The following is a 24,795-nucleotide window of genomic DNA, read 5'->3' as shown; positions in this document are numbered from 1 at the left end:
AAGGGTAACAGGAGAAATTTGACCCCAAAAGTTGTTGTCCAGTTTCTCCTGAGTACGCTGATACCCCATATGTGGGGGTAAATCACTGTTTGGGCACATGCCGGGGCTCGGAAGTGAAGTAGTGACGTTTTGAAATGCAGACTTTGATGGAATGCTCTGTGGGCGTCACGTTGCGTTTGCAGAGCCCCTGATGTGGCTTAACAGTAGAAACCCCCCACAAGTGACCCCATTTTGGAAACTAGACCCCCAAAGGAACTTATCTAGATGTGTGGTGAGCACTTTGAACCCCCAAGTGCTTCATAGAAGTTTATAATGCAGAGCCGTGAAAATAATAAATACGTTTTCTTTCCTCAAAAATAATTATTTAGTCCAGAATTTTTTAATTTTCCCAAGGGTAACAGGAGAAATTTGACCCCAATATTTGTTGTCCAGTTTCTCCTGAGTACGGTGATACCCCATATGTGGGGGTAAACTACTGTTTGGGCACATGCCGGGGCTTGGAATTGAAGTAGTGACGTTTTGAAATGCAGACTTTGATGGAATGCTCTGCGGGCGTCACGTTGCGTTTGCAGAGCCCCTGATGTGCCTAAACAGTAGAAACCCCCCACAAGTGACCCCATTTTGGAAACTAGACCCTGAAAGGAACTTATCTAGATGTGTGGTGAGCACTTTGAACCCCCAAGTGCTTCATAGAAGTTTATAACGCAGAGCCGTGAAAATAAAAAATCATTTTTCTTTCCTCAAAAATTATGTTTTAGCAAGCATTTTTTTAGATTCACAAGGGTAACAGGAGAAATTGGACCCCAGTAATTGTTGCGCAGTTTGTCCTGAGTATGCTGGTACCCCATATGTGGGGGTAAACCACTGTTTGGGCACACGTCAGGGCTCGGAAGTGAGGGAGCACCATTTGACTTTTTGAATACGACATTGGCTGGAATCAATGGTGGCGCCATGTTGCGTTTGGAGACCCCTGATGTGCCTAAACAGTGGTAACCCCTCAATTCTAACTCCAACACTAACCCCAACACACCCCTAACCCTAATCCCAACTGTAGCCATAATCCTAATCACAACCCTAACCCCAACACACCCCTAACCACAACACTAACCCCAACACACCCCTAACCCTAACCACAACCCTAATTCCAACCCTAACCCTAAGGCTATGTGCCCACGTTGCGGATTCGTGTGAGATATTTCCGCACCATTTTTGAAAAATCTGCGGGTAAAAGGCACTGTGTTTTACCTGCGGATTTTCCGCGGATTTCCAGTGTTTTTTGTGCGGATTTCACCTGCGGATTCCTATTGAGGAACAGGTGTAAAACGCCGCGGAATCCGCACAAAGAATTGACATGCTGCGGAAAATACAACGCAGCGTTCCCGCGCGGTATTTTCCGCACCATGGGCACAGCGGATTTGGTTTTTCATATGTTTACATGGTACTGTAAACCTGATGGAACACTGCTGCGAATCCGCAGCCAAATCAGCACCGTGTGCACATAGCCTAATTCTAAAGGTATGTGCACACGCTGCGGAAAACGCTGCGGATCCGCAGCAGTTTCCCATGAGTGTACAGTTCAATGTAAACCTATGGGAAACAAAAATCGCTGTACACATGCTGCGGAAAAACTGCACGGAAACGCAGCGGTTTACATTCCGCAGCATGTAACTTCTTTGTGCGGATTCCGCAGCGGTTTTACAACTGCTCCAATAGAAAATCGCAATTGTAAAACCGCAGTGAAATGCGCAGAAAAAAACGCGGTAAATCCGCCATAAATCCGCAGCGGTTTAGCACTGCGGATTTATCAAATCCGCAGCGGAAAAATCCGCAGAGGACCAGAATACGTGTGCACATTCCTAACCCTAACCCTAGCCCTAACCCTACCCCTAACCCTACCCCTACCCCTAACCCTACCCCTAACCCTACCCCTAACCCTAACCCTAGCCCTACCCCTAACCCTACCCCTAACCCTACCCCTAACCCTAACCCTACCCCTAACCCTAACCCTAGCCCTAACCCTAACCCTATTCTAACATTAGTGGAAAAAAAAAAATTTCTTTATTTTTTTATTGTCCCTACCTATGGGGGTGACAAAGGGGGGGGGTGATTTATTATTTTTTTTATTTTGATCACTGAGATAGATTATATCTCAGTGATCAAAATGCACTTTGGAACGAATCTGCCGGCCGGCAGATTCGGCGGGCGCACTGCGCATGCGCCCGCCATTTTGGAAGATGGCGGCGCCCGGGAGAAGACGGACGGGACCACGGCTGGATCGGTAAGTATGATAGGGTGGGGGGGGACCACGGGGGGGGGGATCGGAGCACGGGGGGGGAATCGGAGCGCGGGAGGGGTGGAACGGAGCGCGGGGGGCGTGGAACGGAGCACGGGGGGGCTGGAATGGAGCACGGGGGGTGGAACGGAGCACGGGGGGGGGTGGATCGGAGTGCAGGGGGGGTGATTGGAGCACGGGGGGGTGATTGGAGCACGGGGGGAGCGGACACGAGCACGGGGGGGAGCGGAGCACTGGACGGAGGGGAGCCGGAGCAGTGTACCGGCCAGATCGGGGGGGTGGGGGGGCGATCGGAGGGGTGGTGTGGGGGCACACTAGTATTTCCAGCCATGGCCGATGATATTGCAGCATCGGCCATGGCTGGATTGTAATATTTCACCCGTTATAATGGGTGAAATATTACAAATCGCTCTGATTGGCAGTTTCACTTTCAACAGCCAATCAGAGCGATCGTAGCCACGAGGGGGTGAAGCCACCCCCCCTGGGCTAAACTACCACTCCCCCTGTCCCTGCAGATCGGGTGAAATGGGAGTTAACCCTTTCACCCGGTCTGCAGGGACGCGATCTTTCCATGACGCCGCATAGGCGTCATGGGTCGGATTGGCACCGACTTTCATGACGCCTACGTGGCGTCAAAGGTCGGGAAGGGGTTAACAGAAATAAACACTTGAAATAGATCACTCTGTTTGTAATGACTCTATATTATATATGAGATTAAATTTTTGTATTAAATAACTAAAATAAATTAACTTTTTTATGATATTCTAATTTAGTGAGTAGCACTTGTATATATCTCCTCCCCTTGTGTATCTCAGTTTTTCTTACCCACAGAAGTAATCATACAATGCGAGTTGGTCTTATCACTATTCTTCTCCTTTACCTGTCAATACTGGATGAAGAACAGTTGTTAACTATAAAAAGAGGTTATATGCCTCTTTAACATGAGACAGATATTCAGCCAAGACATCCAAACATCTAAAGGATCAGAGACTCTTTACAGGACAGCAGCCAAGACATCATGGCTCCATCACAAGGGACACAGGTTTGTCATTCTACAGGATGCCAGATTAGGGGACTATGACCTGGCCGGAAGAATACAGATCTGCTCCATTGACCATCACAAATCCATTGATACATTTGTGGTAGTCAGGATTTGGACCCACTGGTCACTTGAGTCCCATGGGGCAAGGAAAGGGACCTGTCGGTTACCTGGCTCCATGGAGATGTTCGGTGAAGCCAGTCAACTGGACTTGCACTTCAATGATTGTCATCTTCCTAAGCTTGTCGTTACCTCCTCACTGTGTGCGCTCCACAGGTGTGGTAGTTGGCCCTGGGAGCTTTTAAATTACAGCTGCTCTTATCCCGGGGAGTCAGCGAAAGGGTGAGACTCTGTAATGTGCACCATCTTGGGTATTTTTCTTGTTATCTGCATGTTTTGCAGTTCAATAAAGTATTGCCACACTTTTTTATCCTCACCCTGTGTTGCCATTATGCTCAAGGTGAAAGTGAGAGTGAGCATTCAGTGGGATCATCCCTGGTCCATGCGGTTTTGGCTAGAGGACTAGGGCACCCACTGAACCCCGTGTCTCCACAGTATGAAAACTGAAAAATATCCATCCTCTTGGATAGTGCGGCGGGAGCCAATATGGTGGATGCTCAGTTCGCACAGGACCTTGGTCTTTCCTGTTGCACTCTGGCAACGATCGTCCCTATACTTTCAATTCACTCCGTGCCTCTCGGTCTTGTTATATCTTAGAAAGTCTCCCTATTCCTATTGTGCTGAATCTTCTCTGGTTGACTAAACATAAACCAATCATAGACTGGCATGTCAGAGAGATTTTTAAGTGGAGTGATTTTTGCAAATATAATTGCCAGGAGGATTGTTTTTTTTATACCACTAGCTGAGTTTGCGTTAAACAATCGTTGTATTGAGGCCACTGGTATGTTGCAACTTTTTGCGCATGTGGTTACCATCCACAATTCTGTTCCTTCAGTAAAGATGAGTCTTCAGGGGTTCCTGGGGAGGAAACATTGTCTTCTTCACTCTCATCTGTGTGGGAAGAGATTCAGAGTAATTTAAGGATAATGGGGGACGAATACAAATGTATAGCTGATAAGAAACGATTGTCTGGTCCGGATGTAGGGGGAATGATTTAGAATGGCTATCCACCAAAAATATTAAACTGAAAGTTCCTTCTTGGAAATTAAGTCCTAGGTTTATCGGTCCTTATAAGGTGGTCACTGCAATTGACTCTGTAGTTTTTCGCCTCAAACTTCTGCCAACTCTCAAGATCCATAATGTTTTTCACAGGTCTTTGCTCCAAAAATGTGTTGTGCCTGTGAAACCTTCACCTTTATCGTGGTTATTGTTGATGGCAATTTAGAACTTTAGAAAGGAAAGTCATTGATTCCTGTATGGTTCGCCGCTCTGTACTGTGCCTGGTAAATTAGAAAGGATATGGTCCAGAGGAGATGATGTTGGTGCCGGCATCTGAGGTTAATGCTGACAGGTTAATATGGTCCTTTTATATGGCCCATCCTGGTAAACCCAGCCCTGAGGGTCCTGGGGCTCCTCGTATTAGGGTGGGTATTGTTACAAGTGTGTCACGCCAAACTGGGAGATCTGCCGGTAGAACATCACTGCTTATTGTAAACTGCAGATCTTCCATTTAGCCTGTGTATTTGGATTCCATATTAAATTAATTTGGTTTCCTTTGGCGCTGAAAATTTTAGTGACCCTTTCTATGCTGGTCATAAACACGCAGCTCCATTTTAGCTTCTTATGATCTGGTCTAAAGCTAAGTAGTTGAAGTTTGGAGTTGGAGTTGTGGTGTTTTGAAGGTTGCTGTTGTACATGTGTGTTTATCTCCAGTTCCCTTTTTTCATTTAGTTTATTCCTCCCTATCCCTATCCTCCTCCCAATTTTCAGTTAGTGCTTTTGTATCATAGAGATTTTCTCTTATCCCTGTTCTATTTTTGTGCCTTGTTTACCTTTCAATTCTGTTTCATGCCTCATGGGCTGGGGAAGGCAACAGATTAGGGTTTTTACAGGAGCATAGTATGGTTGGAGTCTCCGGCCTCTCTACCTTTAAAGAGTATCCCCAGGACAGGAATACTTAGAGTCCCAGCCCCTCTTCCTTACTGAACACCCTCGCAGCGTGACACGTCCCTTGAAAAATAATTTAAAATTTTTTTTTTAAATAATTATTAAAATAATAAACAACCATATTCCTCAGCCGTTTGACATGAAGATAATCCTCCAATGTCCATGTCCCCTGTAAAAGAAAAAAATGAACAACCTTATTCCTCATCTGTTTGCCGAAGAGATAATCCATTTTTCCATTGACAAGTTTAGCTCTGCTGCAACTAGTTGCCAGACTGAATGCTTGCATCGTGCCAACATCAGGGTCTCATGGTAACATGAATAATGTTAGCAAAGTTCTTAGCTGATGAACTCCATTCACCTCACTGATGTCACTGCTAGGGTGTGATACATTTCTCACACTAGTGTTGATGTCATTGCAGTGAACCTAGGTCATTATCTATGAACTCCACTCACCTTTCTCACACAGTGAGGCACTGATGCTGGCATAATGCCAGAGTTCAACCTGGCAACTAGATGCAGCAGAGCCAGACCCATCAAGGGACAAATAGATTATCTTCTCTCCAGACAGGTGAAGAATATGATTTTTTTTTCTTTTCCAGGAGACATGGGACAGTGTGATCTTCACATCACATTTTTATTTTTAATTAAAATAATGGTGTCAGTGTCTTTATTTCAATTAGAGGACATTATTCAGGGTGTTTTTTATTTACGATATGACTATGGTGTTTGAAATGGGTGTGTCTTACAGGCCTCTCCATTACTCCATTCTAGTTGTCAGCTGCCAATACAAAGCTGACATCAACACCAATATTATTTCCCCAATTGCCAATGCACCAGGGTAAGTGGGAAAAGTGAGGCCAAGCACCAGAATTGACCCATCTTATGGATGTGTCATTTCTGGGTCTGCTGAGAGCTGATGCTTTTTAGTCTGGAAGGGGGACAATATCCATGGTCACTTCCAAGCCTATTAATATCAGACTGCAGCTGTCTGCCTAGCCTTGGCTGGTTACTAATTATAGGGGTACCCTACGTAATTTTGGGGGGAGAGTCCCCTTTTTAATAACCAGTAAAAGTTAAGTATATAGCTGTGAGCTGATATTAACAGAATGTAAAGCTTTGTGTGTATTACCCCCTTCCCAGGCGATAAACATCAGCCCCCACCTATCTGCTTTCCGTCTGCTGGTTATTAAAATTTCGGGGGACTCATGCCATATTTTATTTTAGCTATCTATTTTAGCTATCTATTATACTATATACATACATATATATATATATATATATATATACTATATAATTCTCTAAGGGTCACTTCCGTCTGTACTGTCTGTCTGTCTGTTACGGTTATTCATTTGCTGATTGGTCTCGCCAGCTGCCTGTCATGGCTTCCGCGACCAATCAGCGACGGCCACAATCCGGAAGAAAATGGCCGCTCCTTACTCCCCGCAGCCAGTGCCCGCATTCTCCCATCCGGTCACCGCTAAAACAGGGTTAATGCCGGCAGTAACGGACCGCGTTATGCCACGGGTAACGCACTCCGTTACCGCCGCAATTAACCCTGTGTGTCCCCAACTTTTTACTTTTGACGCTGCCTATGCAACATCAATAGTAAAAAATGTAATGTTAAAAATAATTTAAAAAAAACCTGCTATACTCACCCTCCATAGTCGCTCGCGCCGGCCGCCATCTTCTGTTGCAGGTTCCAGTGACAAACATGGTATGGGAGAAGGCCCTGCCATGACGTCACGGTCATGTGACCGCGACATCATCACAGGCCCTGCACGCTTGCGCGAGAAGGACCTGCCATGATGTCATGGTCATGTGACCGCGACGTCATCACAGGTCCTGCGCTCATACCAACCCTGGGACTGGAAGCTGCTGTGGACTACAAGGGGCCCTCGGAAAGGTGAGTATATGTTTATGCAGCGCCCCAGAGACCTGATCATTGCATTATGGCGCTCTGCCGCTAAGGGGAGCAGCGGTACGTATGATGGCACTAAGGAGTTCTCCTGACCAGGTAACACCAGAACACATTACACTTCACACTCCGGCCACTAGGGAGAGAAAAAGGCTTTATTTATTGGGCCACTCCTCACACTGGTAAAACTAGGGGCTGGGGAGGAAGTTAGTCAGAAGCTGACTGGGTTGGATTCAGGCAACATCCCGTGGCAGGGGGTGTTGCAGGGAGAAGGCACAGGGGGGCCCCTGTCAGGCATGGGAACCTGGCAGGAGCCTAGCGAACAGAACAGAACGTAACGGAACCGCGCCTGCACACCTTGCGGTGGTATCCTAAGAAAGAGACACGAAGGGAAGGATATTGTGGAACAGTGTAAACGAGATCAAGCACAAAGGAGAGCCAGTAAGAGTTGTGCCGAGAGAGAGAGGCAACATCTTACTGAGGCATGTAGTCGGTGGCCGGAACACCATAGGAGTAACTGACTTCAGGCCTTACTTCAAACTCCGCTGGACAGTTAGTCATAGGTTGGCTGTCTACCTTACTACACCTACGAAGACATAGGGGGCAACATTGGGAGAGGGGCGTCTCTAGGGTCCCGGAAGACCTCAAAGCCTTCCTGTCATACGGGTGGCGTCCTAGCCATAACATACCTGGGGGACGTTAGAAACTAGTAACATCTGGAACCAAAGAACGAGAGAGAGCTGTAGAGAACGAACGAATGAGAACTGCAGTTGTGAGGACTATTCCGAATGCTCAGCAGGATAGGACTACAACACACAGGCGCTATTGGTAGGCAACGATTTCCATCTGCGAAGGAAACTCTGGATGTGCTCATCGGACCAGCCGGTCTCTGAGAGCCCTGTTAAACGTACTCTGGATTGAGGATCCTGAAGTCTTCAGTAAAGAGGTAAAGAGACTGCAACCTTGTGTCCTCATTATTGACTGTACCTCACACCATCACCATCCACCTTACTGGGAAGCCCTGGGGACATACTTCACCTGTGGGAAGGTATACCATCCAGCTGCCATTCCATCACCCCAGGTGACCCCATAGCAGCGTCGGTCACCCTGACCGAACACCACAGGTGGCGTCACAAATCCCTGACAGACTGTTCCACTACTTTCATTGGACGCCCCTTAGCAGGGTCGCGGACCGGGTCTAGCCACCGTGACAGCCTCAGAACCGAAACAGAGAGGCCCGGGACCGAAACGCATGGCCCTGTGTCTCGGGGCGCTCCAACTTGGCGTCACGAACAGGTCATGTGTGCCTTGGAACTGTGATTGAAACGTGTTGGACTGTGATTTATTGCAAAGACTGTGTATTGCTATCTGCCGCAAGATTCCCGCCAAAACTGCCGCCATTATAGCGCCACAAGGAGCGCAGGAGAAGAAGAAGGGCGTGGACAAGCTGGAGAGCGCAAAAGATAATGGCCGCCCAGTCTAAGTATTTCTGTACCTTGAGGACGTGTCCGTCAGCAGCTGAGATCCGCCTCCTGATCCTCAGTGGAGGGCGGAGACAAAGAAAACGAAACCGCCCACGAAGGAGAGAGCGAGAAAAGGACAAGGAGGGAGAAGAAGTGAACCACGAGGGAGACGCCATGGCCAGCCGACCGGGATCGGGATCGGAGCGTGGGGTCGGAGCCGAGGACTCCCCCAGCTACCCAGAGAGATACCGTGGCCAAGCGTCACCTGTGAGCCCCAACTTCCTGCAGGCCGGAGTGGACGAGCTCAGCGACCAACTCCGGCGAACGCAGCTGAGCACTGAGGCCGGGTGGAAGGAGATCGTCACCGGGGGCCTCACCAGACGTCTGTCGGCAGCCTCGTGTAGTCCGGAGCGAGAAAGAAGTTCCAGCGCTCCGAAGCCAGAAAGCAAGGCCCTGCCAGAAAGCAAGATACTGCAACTAGAGATGACAACGCCACAGCGCAAGGCCCCGCAGTCAGCGTTCCAGATCCCAGCGGAGACGGAGCAGGCCGGCAACGGAGGGACCGCATCTGAAGCAGGTATGAAGAACGACCCTGCCCCAGTGACAGAAGACCTACTGATAAGCTCCGTAGGAGCGGCACCTGCTGCCATGACTAAGATTAACTCTGAACTGACAAATCCTAATACTACTACCACAGTGGGCATTATTGCCGCTACTGAACCTACTACCAAAATTGGCATTCGAACCCAGATTATACCTGAAGAACCGATTAGTGACATTGATACCACATCGGATGAGAAAAGAGATATGCAAAGCCATAAGACCCCCATCTGGAGTGCTGGAGCCACTTATGTGGCACCTGGTAGCCGCCAGTACCCAGCTGGGCTACTCCGACCGGTGCTACCCCCTGAGTTACAGTAACAAACCTCGAAACCCCGACAACTGTAAATAGTTAACTGTTTCCTGCTTTTGCTGCTTTAAACCCGTCCAGGGTTATTTCTTAAAGGGGTCCCTTTGTTTACCCGGGATCCCTATTGTTTTCTATTTCTTTTTCTACTTTTGCACAAAGTTCATCATTGTTTCTAAAGACAGCCGGATCATGGACGGTGAATGATTCAAAACTGTTTTTGTATATAGTTTGCACCTTCTTAAAGGTGCTCCCTACTGGTTTTACAAGCGAGAGAAGACTTTGCAAAGATGATGCATCCAGATATGACGCAGAAGGCCTTGCTTTCGGTGGACTGGCAGACAGAGAGAGAATCTGCACTAGAGACTTGGGTCCCTCTTAAAGGGAATGATTACATGATGGCTTTAATAAAAGTTGAACATTAATAATGTTAACATTTAGAAAGTTTGATAATGTTAATAAAGATTGAGGACAGGAAAGCTTGAAGTGAACCTGTAGGGGTTAGAGAGATCGTCCTCCTGAGAGATGAAGAAAGATGGTCGGCACAATGGCAGTAGGCCCAGCCAAGGAGCTAGGCGGTCCTGCATTGGTGAAGTTGGAACGGAAAGAGAAGTTGAGTTGTATAGCATTTTATGATAGGCCTTTAGTGGGTTCAGCGTGTACGCCCTTAAAGGAAAACTTAACTTATTGTTCAGAGTTTGCATTTAGTAGAATACCCGGCTGGGTACTGAGAGTTATTTATAGCCAAAAATGTTATTTAAAAATATTTAATCTTGTTTTTGTTTGTAACGTTCAAGTGTCCTTACCTCCCATAAAGGGAAGCACCTTTTCTATTTACTTGTTCTAAGCATTTCAAAAATTTTGTATGTCTTTTGATGTTTTGTATTGTTGTTCTTCTTCCCAGTCGAGGAGTACTGGATTTAACCGGGGGGGAGTGCAGCGCCCCAGAGACCTGGTCATTGCAGTATGGCGCTCTGCCGCTAAGGGGAGCAGCGGTACGTCTGATGGCACTAAGGAGTTCTCCTGACCAGGTATCACCAGAACACATTACACTTCACACGCCGGCCACTAGGGGGAGAAAAAGGCTTTATATATTGGGCCACTCCTCACACTGGTAAAACTAGGGGCTGGGGAGGAAGTTAGTCAGAAGCTAACTGGGTTGGATTCAGGCAACATACCGTGGCAGGGGGTGTTGCAGGGAGAAGGCACAGGGGGGCCCCTGTAAGGCGTGGGAACCTGGCAGGAGCCTAGCAAACAGAACAGAACGTAATGGAACCGCGTCTGCACACCTTGCGGCGGTATCCTAAGAAAGAGACACGAAGGGAAGGATATTGTGGAACAGTGTAAACGAGATCAAGCACAAAGGAGAGCCAGTAAGAGTCGTGCCGAGAGAGAGAGGCAACATCTTACTGAGGCGCGTAGTCGGTGGCCGGAACACCGTAGGAGTAACTGACTTCAGGCCTTACTTCAAACTCCGCTGGACAGTTAGTCATAGGTTGGTTGTCTACCTTACTATACCTACGAAGACATAGGGGGCAACATTGGGAGAGGGGCGTCTCTAGGGTCCCGGAAGACCTCCAAGCCTTCCCGTCATACGGGTGGCGTCCTAGCCATAACATACCTGGGGGACGTTAGAAACTAGTAACATCTGGAACCAAAGAACGAGAGAGAGAGCTGTAGAGAACGAACGAACAAGAACAGCAGTTGTGAGGACTATTCCGAATGCTCAGCAGGATAGGACTACAACACACAGGCGCTATTGGTAGGCAACGATTTCCATCTGCGAAGGAAACTCTGGATGTGCCCATCGGACCGGCTGGTCTCTGAGAGCCCTGTTAAACGTACTCTGGATTGAGGATCCTGAAGTCTTCAGTAAAGAGGTAAAGAGACTGCAACCTTGTGTCCTCATTATTGACTGTACCTCACACCATCATCATCCACCTTACTGGGAAGCCCTGGGGACATACTTCACCTGTGGGAAGGTATAGCATCCAGCTGCCATTCCATCACCCCAATGGACCCCATAGCAGCGTCGGTCACCCTGACCGAACACCACAGGTGGCGTCATGAACCCCTGACAGACTGTTCCACTACTTTCATTGGACGCCCCTTAGCAGAGTCGCGGACCGGGTCTAGCCACCGTGACAGCCTCAGAACCGAACCAGAGAGGCCCGGTATCGAAACGCGGGGCCCTGTGTCTGGGGGCGCTCCATTTATTTTTTATTTTTTAACCTGTGACAAACCTAGCTGGGCAATATACTACGTAGCTGGGAAATATACTATGTGGCTCTGTGCTGTGTACTACTTCGCTGTGCAATATACTACGTGGCTCTGTGCTGTATACTACGTAACTGGGCAATATACTATGTAACTGGCGAATATACTACGTAAGTGGGCAATATACTACGTAACTGGGCAATATACTACGTGGTTCTGTGCTGTATACTACGTCATGGGCAATATACTACGTCACTGGGCAATATACTACGTGGCTGCGCAATATACTACATCACTAGGCAATATACTACGTAACTGGGCAATATACTACGTGGCTGCGCAATATACTATGTCACTAGGCAATATACTACGTAACTGGGCAATATACTACGTGGCTGGGCAATATACTATGTCACTGGGCAATATACTACGTGGTTGGGCAATATACTACGTGGCTGGGCAATATACTACGTGACTGGGCAATATACTACGTTGCTGGGCAATATACTACGTCACTGGGCAATATACTACATGACTGGGCAATATACTACGTGGCTGGGCAATATACTACGTGGTTGGGCAATATACTACATGGCTGGGCAATATACTACGTGGCTGGGCAATATACTACGTGGTTGGGCAATATACTACGTGGCTGGGCAATATACTATGTAACTGGGCAATATACTACATCACTGGACAATATACTACGTGGCTGGGCAATATACTACGTGGTTGGCCAATATACTACGTGACTGTGCAATATACTACGTGACTGGGCAATATACTATGTGGCAGGTCAATATACTACGTGGCTGGGCAATATACTACGTGGGCTGTGCAATATACTACGTTGACATGCATATTCTAGAATACCCGATGCGTTAGAATCAGGCCATCATCTAATATATATATATATATATATATACAGTGGGGCAAAAAAGTATTTAGTCAGTCAGCAATAGTGCAAGTTCCACCACTTAAAAAGACTGAATCTGCAATAGCCAACCAGCTTGGAGTGAAGAAATCAACAGTGGGAGCAATAATTAGAAAATGGAAGACATACAAGACCACTGATAATCTCCCTCGATCTGGGGCTCCACGCAAAATCCCACCCCGTGGGGTGAGAATGATCACAAGAACGGTGAGCAAAAATCCCAGAACCACGCGGGGGGACCTAGTGAATGAACTGCAGAGAGCTGGGACCAATGTAACAAGGCCTACCATAAGTAACACACTACGCCACCATGGACTCAGATCCTGCAGTGCCAGACGTGTCCCACTGCTTAAGCCAGTACATGTTCGGGCCCGTCTGAAGTTTGCTAGAGAGCATTTGGATGATCCAGAGGAGTTTTGGGAGAATGTCCTATGGTCTGATGAAACCAAACTGGAACTGTTTGGTAGAAACACAACTTGTCGTGTTTGGAGGAAAAAGAATACTGAGTTGCATCCATCAAACACCATACCTACTGTAAAGCATGGTGGTGGAAACATCATGCTTTTGGGCTGTTTCTCTGCAAAGGGGCCAGGACGACTGATCCGGGTACACGAAAGAATGAATGGGGCCATGTATCGTGAGATTTTGGGTGCAAACCTCCTTCCATCAGCAAGGGCATTGAAGATGAAACGTGGCTGGGTCTTTCAACATGATAATGATCCAAAGCACACCGCCAGGGCAACGAAGGAGTGCCTTCGTAAGAAGCATTTCAAGGTTCTGGAGTGGCCTAGCCAGTCTCCAGATCTCAACCCTATAGAAAACCTTTGGAGGGAGTTGAAAGTCCGTGTTGCAAAGTGAAAAGCCAAAAACATCACTGCTCTAGAGGAGATCTGCATGGAGGAATGGGCCAACATACCAACAACAGTGTGTGGCAACCTTGTGAAGACTTACAGAAAACGTTTGACCTCTGTCATTGCCAACAAAGAATATATTACAAAGTATTGAGATGAAATTTTGTTTCTGACCAAATACTTATTTTCCACCATAATATGCAAATAAAATGTTAAAAAAACAGATAATGTGATTTTCTGGATTTTTTTTTCTCAGTTTGTCTCCCATAGTTGAGGTCTAACTATGATGTAAATTACAGACGCCTCTCATCTTTTTAAGTGGTGGAACTTGCACTATTGCTGACTGACTAAATACTTTTTTTCCCCACTGTATATATATATATATATATCTATAATATAACGCTGGGAGCGTCACTCTGTCCGAAGCCTTTATAGACTGCGCAGGCGCAAGCGCCGGCGCAGTCTGGGCCTCACAGAGTGACGCTCCCGGGAGATCGCGGTGTGCGTTCACACTGAACGCACACCGCGATCTCCAACAGAGAAGCAGGGACCGCCAGGAGGGTGAGTATCGGCCATATTCACCTGTCCCCGTTCCACCGCTGAGCGCCGCCATCTTCCCGGTCTTCGGTCTGTGACCTTCAGTTCAGAGGGCGCGGTGACGCGCTTAATGCGCGCTGGCGCCGCCCTCTGACTGAACAGTCACGGCCAGGAGACCGGGAAGATGGCGGCGCGCAGCGCTGGAACGGGACAGACAGGTGAGTATAGGAAGTGCTGGGGGGGCCTGAGCTGGCGGCGATACCGGCACCTGACCCCCACAGCGTGCCGGTGTCCCCGCCTGCTCAGGCCCCCAGCACTCGGCGCCTAGCGGGTCAGAGGCAGTATGGGGACGCAGGATGGAGCAGCACATAAGGATGGGGACGCAGGATGGAGCAGCACATAAGGATGGGGACGCAGGATGGAGCAGCACATAAGGATGGGGACGCAGGATGGAGCAGCACATAAGGATGGGGACGCAGGATGGAGCAGCACATAAGGATGGGGACGCAGGATGGAGCAGCACATAAGGATGGGGACGCAGGATGGAGCAGCACATAAGGATGGGGACGCAGGATGGAGCAGCACATAAGGATGGGGACGCAGGATGGAGCAGCACATAAGGATGGGGACGCAGGATGGAGCAGCACATAAGGATGGGGACGCAGGATGGGAGCAGCACATAAGGATGGGGACGCAGGATGGGAGCAGCACATAAGGATTGGGGACGCAGGATGGAGCAGCACATAAGGATGGGGACGCAGGATGGGAGCAGCACATGACAGGATGGGGACGCAGGATGGGAGCAGCACATGACAGGATGGGGACGCAGGATGGAGCAGCACATGAAAGGATGGGGACGCAGGATGGAGCAGCACATAAGGATGGGGACGCAGGATGGAGCAGCACATAAGGATGGGGACGCAGGATGGGAGCAGCACATGACAGGATGGAGACGCAGGATGGGAGCAGCACATGACAGGATGGGGACGCAGGATGGGAGCAGCACATGACAGGATGGGGACGCAGGATGGAGCAGCACATGACAGGATGGGGACGCAGGATGGAGCAGCATATGACAGGATGGGGACGCAGGATGGAGCAGCACATGACAGGATGGGGGCGCAGGATGGAGCAGCACATGACAGGATGGAGACACAGGATGGGAGCAGCACATGACAGGATGGGGACGCAGGATGGAGCAGCACATGACAGGATGGGGACGCAGGATGGGAGCAGCGCATCACAGGATGGGAGCAGCGCATCACAGGATGGGGACGCAGGATGGGAGCAGCGCATGACAGGATGGGGACGCAGGATGGGTGCAGCGCATGACAGGATGGGGACGCAGGATGGGAGCAGCGCATGACAGGATGGGGACGCAGGATGGGAGCAGCGCATGACAGGATGGGGACGCAGGATGGGAGCAGCGCATGACAGGATGGGGACGCAGGATGGAGCAGCGCATGACAGGATGGGGACGCAGGATGAGAGCAGCACATGACAGGATGGGGACACAGGATGGAGCAGCGCATGACAGGATGGGGACGCAGGATGGAGCAGCACATGACAGGATGGGGGCGCAAGATGGAGCAGCACATGACAGGATGGGGACGCAGGATGGAGCAGCACATGACAGGATGGGGACGCAGGATGGGAGCAGCACATGACAGGATGGGGACGCAGGATGGAGCAGCACATGACAGGATGGGGACGCAGGATGGGAGCAGCACATGGCAGGATGGGAGCAGCGCATCACAGGATCGGAGCAGCGCATGACAGGATGGGGACGCAGGATGGGAGCAGCGCATGACAGGATGGGGACACAGGATGGGAGCAGCGCATGACAGGATGGGGACGCAGGATGGAGCAGCACATGACAGGATGGGGATGCAGGATGGAGCAGCACATGACAGGATGGGGACGCAGGATGGGAGCAGCGCATCACAGGATGGGGACGCAGGATGGGAGCAGCGCATGACAGGATGGGGACGCAGGATGGGAGCAGCGCATGACAGGATGGGGACGCAGGATGGAGCAGCACATGACAGGATGGGGACGCAGGATGGAGCAGCACATGACAGGATGGGGACGCAGGATGGGAGCAGCGCATGACAGGATGGGGACGCAGGATGGAGCAGCACATGACAGGATGGGGACGCAGGATGGAGCAGCACATGACAGGATGGAGACGCAGGATGGAGCAGCACATGACAGGATGGGGACGCAGGATGGGAGCAGCACATGGCAGGATGGGAGCAGCGCATCACAGGATGGGAGCAGCGCATCACAGGATGGGGACGCAGGATGGGAGCAGCGCATGACAGGATGGGGACGCAGAATGGAGCAGCGCATGACAGGATGGGGACGCAGGATGGAGCAGCACATGACAGGATGGGGACGCAGGATGGAGCAGCGCATGACAGGATGGGGACGCAGGATGGAGCAGCACATGACAGGATGGGGACGCAGGATGGAGCAGCACATAAGGATGGGGACGCAGGATGGAGCAGCACATAAGGATGGGGACGCAGGATGGGAGCAGCACATGACAGGATGGGGACGCAGGATGGAGCAGCACATGACAGGATGGGGACGCAGGATGGAGCAGCACATGACAGGATGGGGGTGCAGGATTGAGCAGCACATGACAGGATGGGGACGCAGGATGGAGCAGCACATGACAGGATGGGGACGCAGGATGGGAGCAGCACATGACAGGATGGGGACGCAGGATGGAGCAGCACATAAGGATGGGGACGCAGGATGGAGCAGCACATGACAGGATGGGGACGCAGGATTGGAGCAGCACATGACAGGATGGGGACGCAGGATGGGAGCAGCACATGGCAGGATGGGAGCAGCGCATCACAGGATGGGAGCAGCGCATCACAGGATGGGGACGCAGGATGGGAGCAGCGCATGACAGGATGGGGACGCAGAATGGAGCAGCGCATGACAGGATGGGGACGCAGGATGGAGCAGCACATGACAGGATGGGGACGCAGGATGGAGCAGCGCATGACAGGATGGGGACGCAGGATGGAGCAGCACATGACAGGATGGGGACGCAGGATGGAGCAGCACATAAGGATGGGGACGCAGGATGGAGCAGCACATAAGGATGGGGACGCAGGATGGGAGCAGCACATGACAGGATGGGGACGCAGGATGGAGCAGCACATGACAGGATGGGGACGCAGGATGGAGCAGCACATGACAGGATGGGGGTGCAGGATTGAGCAGCACATGACAGGATGGGGACGCAGGATGGAGCAGCACATGACAGGATGGGGACGCAGGATGGGAGCAGCACATGACAGGATGGGGACGCAGGATGGAGCAGCACATAAGGATGGGGACGCAGGATGGAGCAGCACATGACAGGATGGGGACGCAGGATTGGAGCAGCACATGGCAGGATGGGAGCAGCGCATCACAGGATCGGAGCAGCGCATGACAGGATGGGGACGCAGGATGGGAGCAGCGCATGACAGGATGGGGACGCAGGATGGGAGCAGCGTATGACAGGATGGGGACGCAGGATGGAGCAGCACATGACAGGATGGGGACGCAGGATGGAGCAGCACATGACAGGATGGGGACGCAGGATGGGAGCAGCGCATCACAGGATGGGGACGCAGGATGGGAGCAGCGCATGACAGGATGGGGACGCAGGATGGGAGCAGCGCATGACAGGATGGGGACGCAGGATGGAGCAGCACATGACAGGATGGGGACGCAGGATGGAGCAGCACATGACAGGATGGGGACGCAGGATGGGAGCAGCGCATGACAGGATGGGGACGCAGGATGGAGCAGCACATGACAGGATGGACATGACATGACAGAAACCAGGGATTCAAGCTTCAGGAGGCTAATTTGCATATTCCAGGTGCCTTCTGGGAGAAGCGAAGTCTCCCTAAGCTAGAAGATCGTTGGGTACAGCCGGGACCAGCTGCTTCGAAAGCATCACCAAACCAGGGATTCAAGCTTCAGGAGGCTAATTTGCATATTCCAGGTGCCTTCTGGGAGAAGCGAAGTCTCCCTAAGCTAGAAGATCGTTGGGTACAGTCGGGACCAGCTGCTTCGAAAGCATCACCAAACCAGGGATTCAAGCTTCAGGAGGCTAATTTGCATATTCCAGGTGCCTTCTGGGAGAAGCGAAGTCTCCCTAAGCTAGAAGATCGTTGGGTACAGCCGGGACCAGCTGCTTCGAAAGCATCACCAATTTTTGCCTGTAGGACATTATTGCAAGAGAGCTTGGCTGAGTAGATTACACAAGAAGGAAAACACACAGCAAGTCAGCAGGATCTAGGAGCAACATGGCAGATGTGACAACCTACATGGTGAGCTGCAGCATGTGCTACATGTTCACAGATCGACCAGAAGAAGAATCCAATTTCACCTGTCAGAAGTGTAGACTAGTGGCCCTTTTAGAAGAAAAGGTGCGGGGTCTGGAAGAAAGAATAGCAACTTTGAAACTCATCAAAGAGAATGAAGACTTTCTAGACAGAACAGAAGCATCTCTACTGGTCACAGAAGGTGCAAAAAGTGTCAGAGAACCTCCAAAAGCAGATGAGTGGAAGCATGTGACCAAAAGAAGCAAGAAGACCATGGAGAAATCACCAACCACACAACTGAAGAACCGATATCAAATCTTTGTAGAGGATGAAGATGGCACACCTAAGAATGAAGCAATACCAGCAAGCAAAAAAGAAAAGGGCACACAGCAACAAGTGACAGCAAAAAGTACAGCCAAGAAGCAACGAAGAGTGGTGGTGGTGGGAGACTCACTACTGAGAGGCACCGAAGCAGCCATCTGCAGACCGGACATAACTGCAAGAGAAGTATGCTGCCTTCCAGGTGCGATGATCAAGGATGTGACCGATAGGATACCAAAGCTCTTCAGCTCCAAGGACGTCCACCCATTTCTTCTGATACATGTTGGCACCAATGACACGGCAAGGAAGGACCTACCGACAATCTGCAAGGACTTTGAAGAGTTGGGGAAGAAAGTAAAGGAACTGGATGCACAGGTAGTTTTTTCTTCTATCCTTCCAGTAGACGGGCATGGCACCAGGAGATGGAACAGGATCCTTGATGCAAACAACTGGCTAAGACGATGGTGCAGACAACAAGGATTTGGATTCCTGGACCACGGTGTGAATTACTGGTATGATGGACTCCTCGCCAGAGACGGACTACACCTCAACAAACCTGGGAAACACACATTCGCCAGAAGACTCGCTACACTCATCAGGAGGGCGTTAAACTAGAAGAAGAGGGGACGGGAAGAAAAACATTAGACTCGAACAAAGACGACCCAGGAAAACATACTCAGAAGGGAGGTAAGAACATTTCTAAAACAATCCACAGTGAGGAGATTGGAACAAAACAAAATCCTCTAAACTGCATGCTCGCAAACGCCAGAAGCCTGACAAACAAGATGGAAGAACTAGAAGCAGAAATATCTACAGGTAACTTTGACATAGTGGGAATAACCGAGACATGGTTAGATGAAAGCTATGACTGGGCAGTTAACTTACAGGGTTACAGTCTGTTTAGAAAGGATCGTAAAAATCGGAGAGGAGGAGGGGTTTGTCTCTATGTAAAGTCTTGTCTAAAGTCCACTTTAAGGGAGGATATTAGCGAAGGGAATGAGGATGTCGAGTCCATATGGGTTGAAATTCATGGAGGGAAAAATGGTAACAAAATTCTCATTGGGGTCTGTTACAAACCCCCAAATATAACAGAAAGCATGGAAAGTCTACTTCTAAAGCAGATAGATGAAGCTGCAACCCATAATGAGGTCCTGGTTATGGGGGACTTTAACTACCCGGATATTAACTGGGAAACAGAAACCTGTGAAACCCATAAAGGCAACAGGTTTCTGCTAATAACCAAGAAAAATTATCTTTCACAATTGGTGCAGAATCCAACCAGAGGAGCAGCACTTTTAGACATAATACTATCTAATAGACCTGACAGAATAACAAATCTGCAGGTGGTTGGGCATTTAGGAAATAGCGACCACAATATTGTGCAGTTTCACCTGTCTTTCACTAGGGGGACTTGTCAGGGAGTCACAAAAACATTGAACTTTAGGAAGGCAAAGTTTGACCAGCTTAGAGATGCCCTTAATCTGGTAGACTGGGACAATATCCTCAGAAATGAGAATACAGATAATAAATGGGAAATGTTTAAGAACATCCTAAATAGGCAGTGTAAGCGGTTTATACCTTGTGGGAATAAAAGGACTAGAAATAGGAAAAACCCAATGTGGCTAAACAAAGAAGTAAGACAGGCAATTAACAGTAAAAAGAAAGCATTTGCACTACTAAAGCAGGATGGCACCATTGAAGCTCTAAAAAACTATAGGGAGAAAAATACTTTATCTAAAAAACTAATTAAAGCTGCCAAAAAGGAAACAGAGAAGCACATTGCTAAGGAGAGTAAAACTAATCCCAAACTGTTCTTCAACTATATCAATAGTAAAAGAATAAAAACTGAAAATGTAGGCCCCTTAAAAAATAGTGAGGAAAGAATGGTTGTAGATGACGAGGAAAAAGCTAACATATTAAACACCTTCTTCTCCACGGTATTCACGGTGGAAAATGAAATGCTAGGTGAAATCCCAAGAAACAATGAAAACCCTATATTAAGGGTCACCAATCTAACCCAAGAAGAGGTGCGAAACCGGCTAAATAAGATTAAAATAGATAAATCTCCGGGTCCGGATGGCATACACCCACGAGTACTAAGAGAACTAAGTAATGTAATAGATAAACCATTATTTCTTATTTTTAGTGACTCTATAGCGACAGGGTCTGTTCCGCAGGACTGGCGCATAGCAAATGTGGTGCCAATATTCAAAAAGGGCTCTAAAAGTGAACCTGGAAATTATAGGCCAGTAAGTCTAACCTCTATTGTTGGTAAAATATTTGAAGGGTTTCTGAGGGATGTTATTCTGGATTATCTCAATGAGAATAACTGTTTAACTCCATATCAGCATGGGTTTATGAGAAATCGCTCCTGTCAAACCAATCTAATCAGTTTTTATGAAGAGGTAAGCTATAGACTGGAACACGGTGAGTCATTGGACGTGGTATATCTCGATTTTTCCAAAGCGTTTGATACCGTGCCGCACAAGAGGTTGGTACACAAAATGAGAATGCTTGGTCTGGGGGAAAATGTGTGTAAATGGGTTAGTAACTGGCTTAGTGATAGAAAGCAGAGGGTGGTTATAAATGGTATAGTCTCTAACTGGGTCGCTGTGACCAGTGGGGTACCGCAGGGGTCAGTATTGGGACCTGTTCTCTTCAACATATTCATTAATGATCTGGTAGAAGGTTTACACAGTAAAATATCGATATTTGCAGATGATACAAAACTATGTAAAGCAGTTAATACAAGAGAAGATAGTATTCTGCTACAGATGGATCTGGATAAGTTGGAAACTTGGGCTGAAAGGTGGCAGATGAGGTTTAACAATGATAAATGTAAGGTTATACACATGGGAAGAGGGAATCAATATCACCATTACACACTGAACGGGAAACCACTGGGTAAATCTGACAGGGAGAAGGACTTGGGGATCCTAGTTAATGATAAACTTACCTGGAGCAGCCAGTGCCAGGCAGCAGCTGCCAAGGCAAACAGGATCATGGGGTGCATTAAAAGAGGTCTGGATACACATGATGAGAGCATTATACTGCCTCTGTACAAATCCCTAGTTAGACCGCACATGGAGTACTGTGTCCAGTTTTGGGCACCGGTGCTCAGGAAGGATATAATGGAACTAGAGAGAGTACAAAGGAGGGCAACAAAATTAATAAAGGGGATGGGAGAACTACAATACCCAGATAGATTAGCGAAATTAGGATTATTTAGTCTAGAAAAAAGACGACTGAGGGGCGATCTAATAACCATGTATAAGTATATAAGGGGACAATACAAATATCTCGCTGAGGATCTGTTTATACCAAGGAAGGTGACGGGCACAAGGGGGCATTCTTTGCGTCTGGAGGAGAGAAGGTTTTTCCACCAACATAGAAGAGGATTCTTTACTGTTAGGGCAGTGAGAATCTGGAATTGCTTGCCTGAGGAGGTGGTGATGGCGAACTCAGTCGAGGGCTTCAAGAGAGGCCTGGATGTCTTCCTGGAGCAGAACAATATTGTATCATACAATTATTAGGTTCTGTAGAAGGACGTAGATCTGGGTATTTATTATGATGGAATATAGGCTGAACTGGATGGACAAATGTCTTTTTTCGGCCTTACTAACTATGTTACTATGTTACTATGTTAGGATGGGGACGCAGGATGGAGCAGCACATGACAGGATGGGGACGCAGGATGGAGCAGCACATGACAGGATGGGGACGCAGGATGGGAGCAGCACATGGCAGGATGGGAGCAGCGCATCACAGGATGGGAGCAGCGCATCACAGGATGGGGACGCAGGATGGGAGCAGCGCATGACAGGATGGGGACGCAGAATGGAGCAGCGCATGACAGGATGGGGACACAGGATGGAGCAGCACATGACAGGATGGGGACGCAGGATGGAGCAGCGCATGACAGGATGGGGACACAGGATGGAGCAGCACATGACAGGATGGGGACGCAGGATGGAGCAGCACATACCAGGATGGAGACCATATACCATTATAAATGCTCGCCACCCGGGCGTAGAACGGGTTCAATAGCTAGTATATATATATACATATATATATATATATATATATATACAGTGTATAAATACACTTCTCAAAAAAAATAAAGTGAACACTAAAATCCCACATCCTAGATATCACTGAATGAAATATTCCAGTTGTAAATCTTTATTCATTACATAGTGGAATGTGTTGAGAACAATAAAACCTAAAAATTATCAACATAAATCACAACTAATATCCCATGGACGTCTGGAGTTGGAATGTTGCTCAAAATCAAAGTGGAAAATGAAGTTACAGGCTGATCCAAGTTCAGTGGAAATGCCTCAAGACAAGGAAATGATGCTCAGTAGCGTGTGTGGCCTCCACATGCCTGTATGACCTCCCTACAATGCCTGTGCATGCTCCTGATGAGGCGGTGGATGGTCTCCTCAGGGATCTCCTTCCAGTCCTTGACTAAAGCATCTGCCAACTCCTGGACAGTCTATGGTGCAACGTGACATTGGTGATTGTTGCAAGACATGATGTCCCAGATGTGTTCAATCAGATTCAGGTCTGGGGAACGGGCGGGCCAGTCCATAGCTTCAATGCCTTCATCTTGCAGGAACTGCTGACACACTCCAGCCACATGAGGTCTGGCATTGTCCTGAATTAGGAGGAACCCAGGGCCAACCGCACCAGCATATGGTCTCACAAGGGGTCTGAGGATCTCATCTTGGTACCTAATGGCAGTCAGGCTACCTCTGGCGAGCACATGGAGGGCTGTGCGGCAGTCCAAAGAATTGCCACCCCATACCATTAGTGTCCCACTGCCAAACTGGTCTTGCTGAAGGATGTTGCAGGCAGCAGATCGCTCTCCATGGCGTCTCCAGACTGTCACATCTGTCACATGTGCTCAGTGTGAAACTGCTTTCATCTGTGAAGAGCACAGGGCGCCAGTGGCAAATTTACCAATCCTGGTGTTCTGTGGCAAATGCCAAGCATCCTGCACAGTGTTGGGCTGTGAGCACAACCCCCATCTGTGGACGTAGGGCACTCAGACCATCCTCATGGAGTCGGTATTCCATTTGCACAACAGCATGTGAAATTGAGTGTCAAACAGTGTTGCTTCCTAAGTGGACAGTTTGATTTTACAGAAGTTTGATTTACTTGGAGCTATATTCTGTTAAGTGTTCCCTTTATTTTTTGAGCAGTGTATATACTACTCTATCTATCCTATTCTGACTTGCCACTTTACTGTGTTCGGCTGATAAAATGTCAGGTTTTCTAGGATGGACGGCACATGCATGGTGCGATTTATTTTCTTTTACTCATTGATTTGCCTTGGAGAGTCTTGTCCTATATACAAGGACAATCTCAGGATTATGTGATTTTTTTTTCAGTCCAATCTAAGCTGAGAAAAATATCATAGATGAGAAGGGAATCATAGAATAACATTAGGCAATTCACTTTTTTTTATTTAGTAGCAAATGAATATGAGCCCTTACACTGAAGATGATATCCAAAAAAATATGGGGCAATCCTCAAAGGCTTAAACAATGTGTACTTCTCTCTGTACTAATTACATCAAGCTATTATTAGCATAAGTATGCTATAAGAATGACTTACGCATCAGACCTGCACTGTAATTTAAGAATACTATTCAGTCTAAGAAGGCACTGCTGAAAACAGGAAGATCACTAATGGGAACTTTTGAAAAATGTCCATCTAAAGGCATAAGAGTATAGTCTCATAGTCTAAGCCATGCCCAGATTACATATTACTACTAGTGTTAAGCATTCCGATACCGCAAGTATCGGGTATCGGCCGATATTTGCGGTATCGGAATTCCGATACTGAGTTCCGATATTTTTGTGATATCGGGAATCGGTATCGGGATTAAGATTCATGTGTA

The sequence above is a fragment of the Ranitomeya imitator genome, chromosome 6, assembly GCF_032444005.1.
Source record: "Ranitomeya imitator isolate aRanImi1 chromosome 6, aRanImi1.pri, whole genome shotgun sequence".
NCBI lineage: Eukaryota > Metazoa > Chordata > Amphibia > Anura > Dendrobatidae > Ranitomeya > Ranitomeya imitator.
This window is presented reverse-complemented; position numbering follows the sequence as displayed.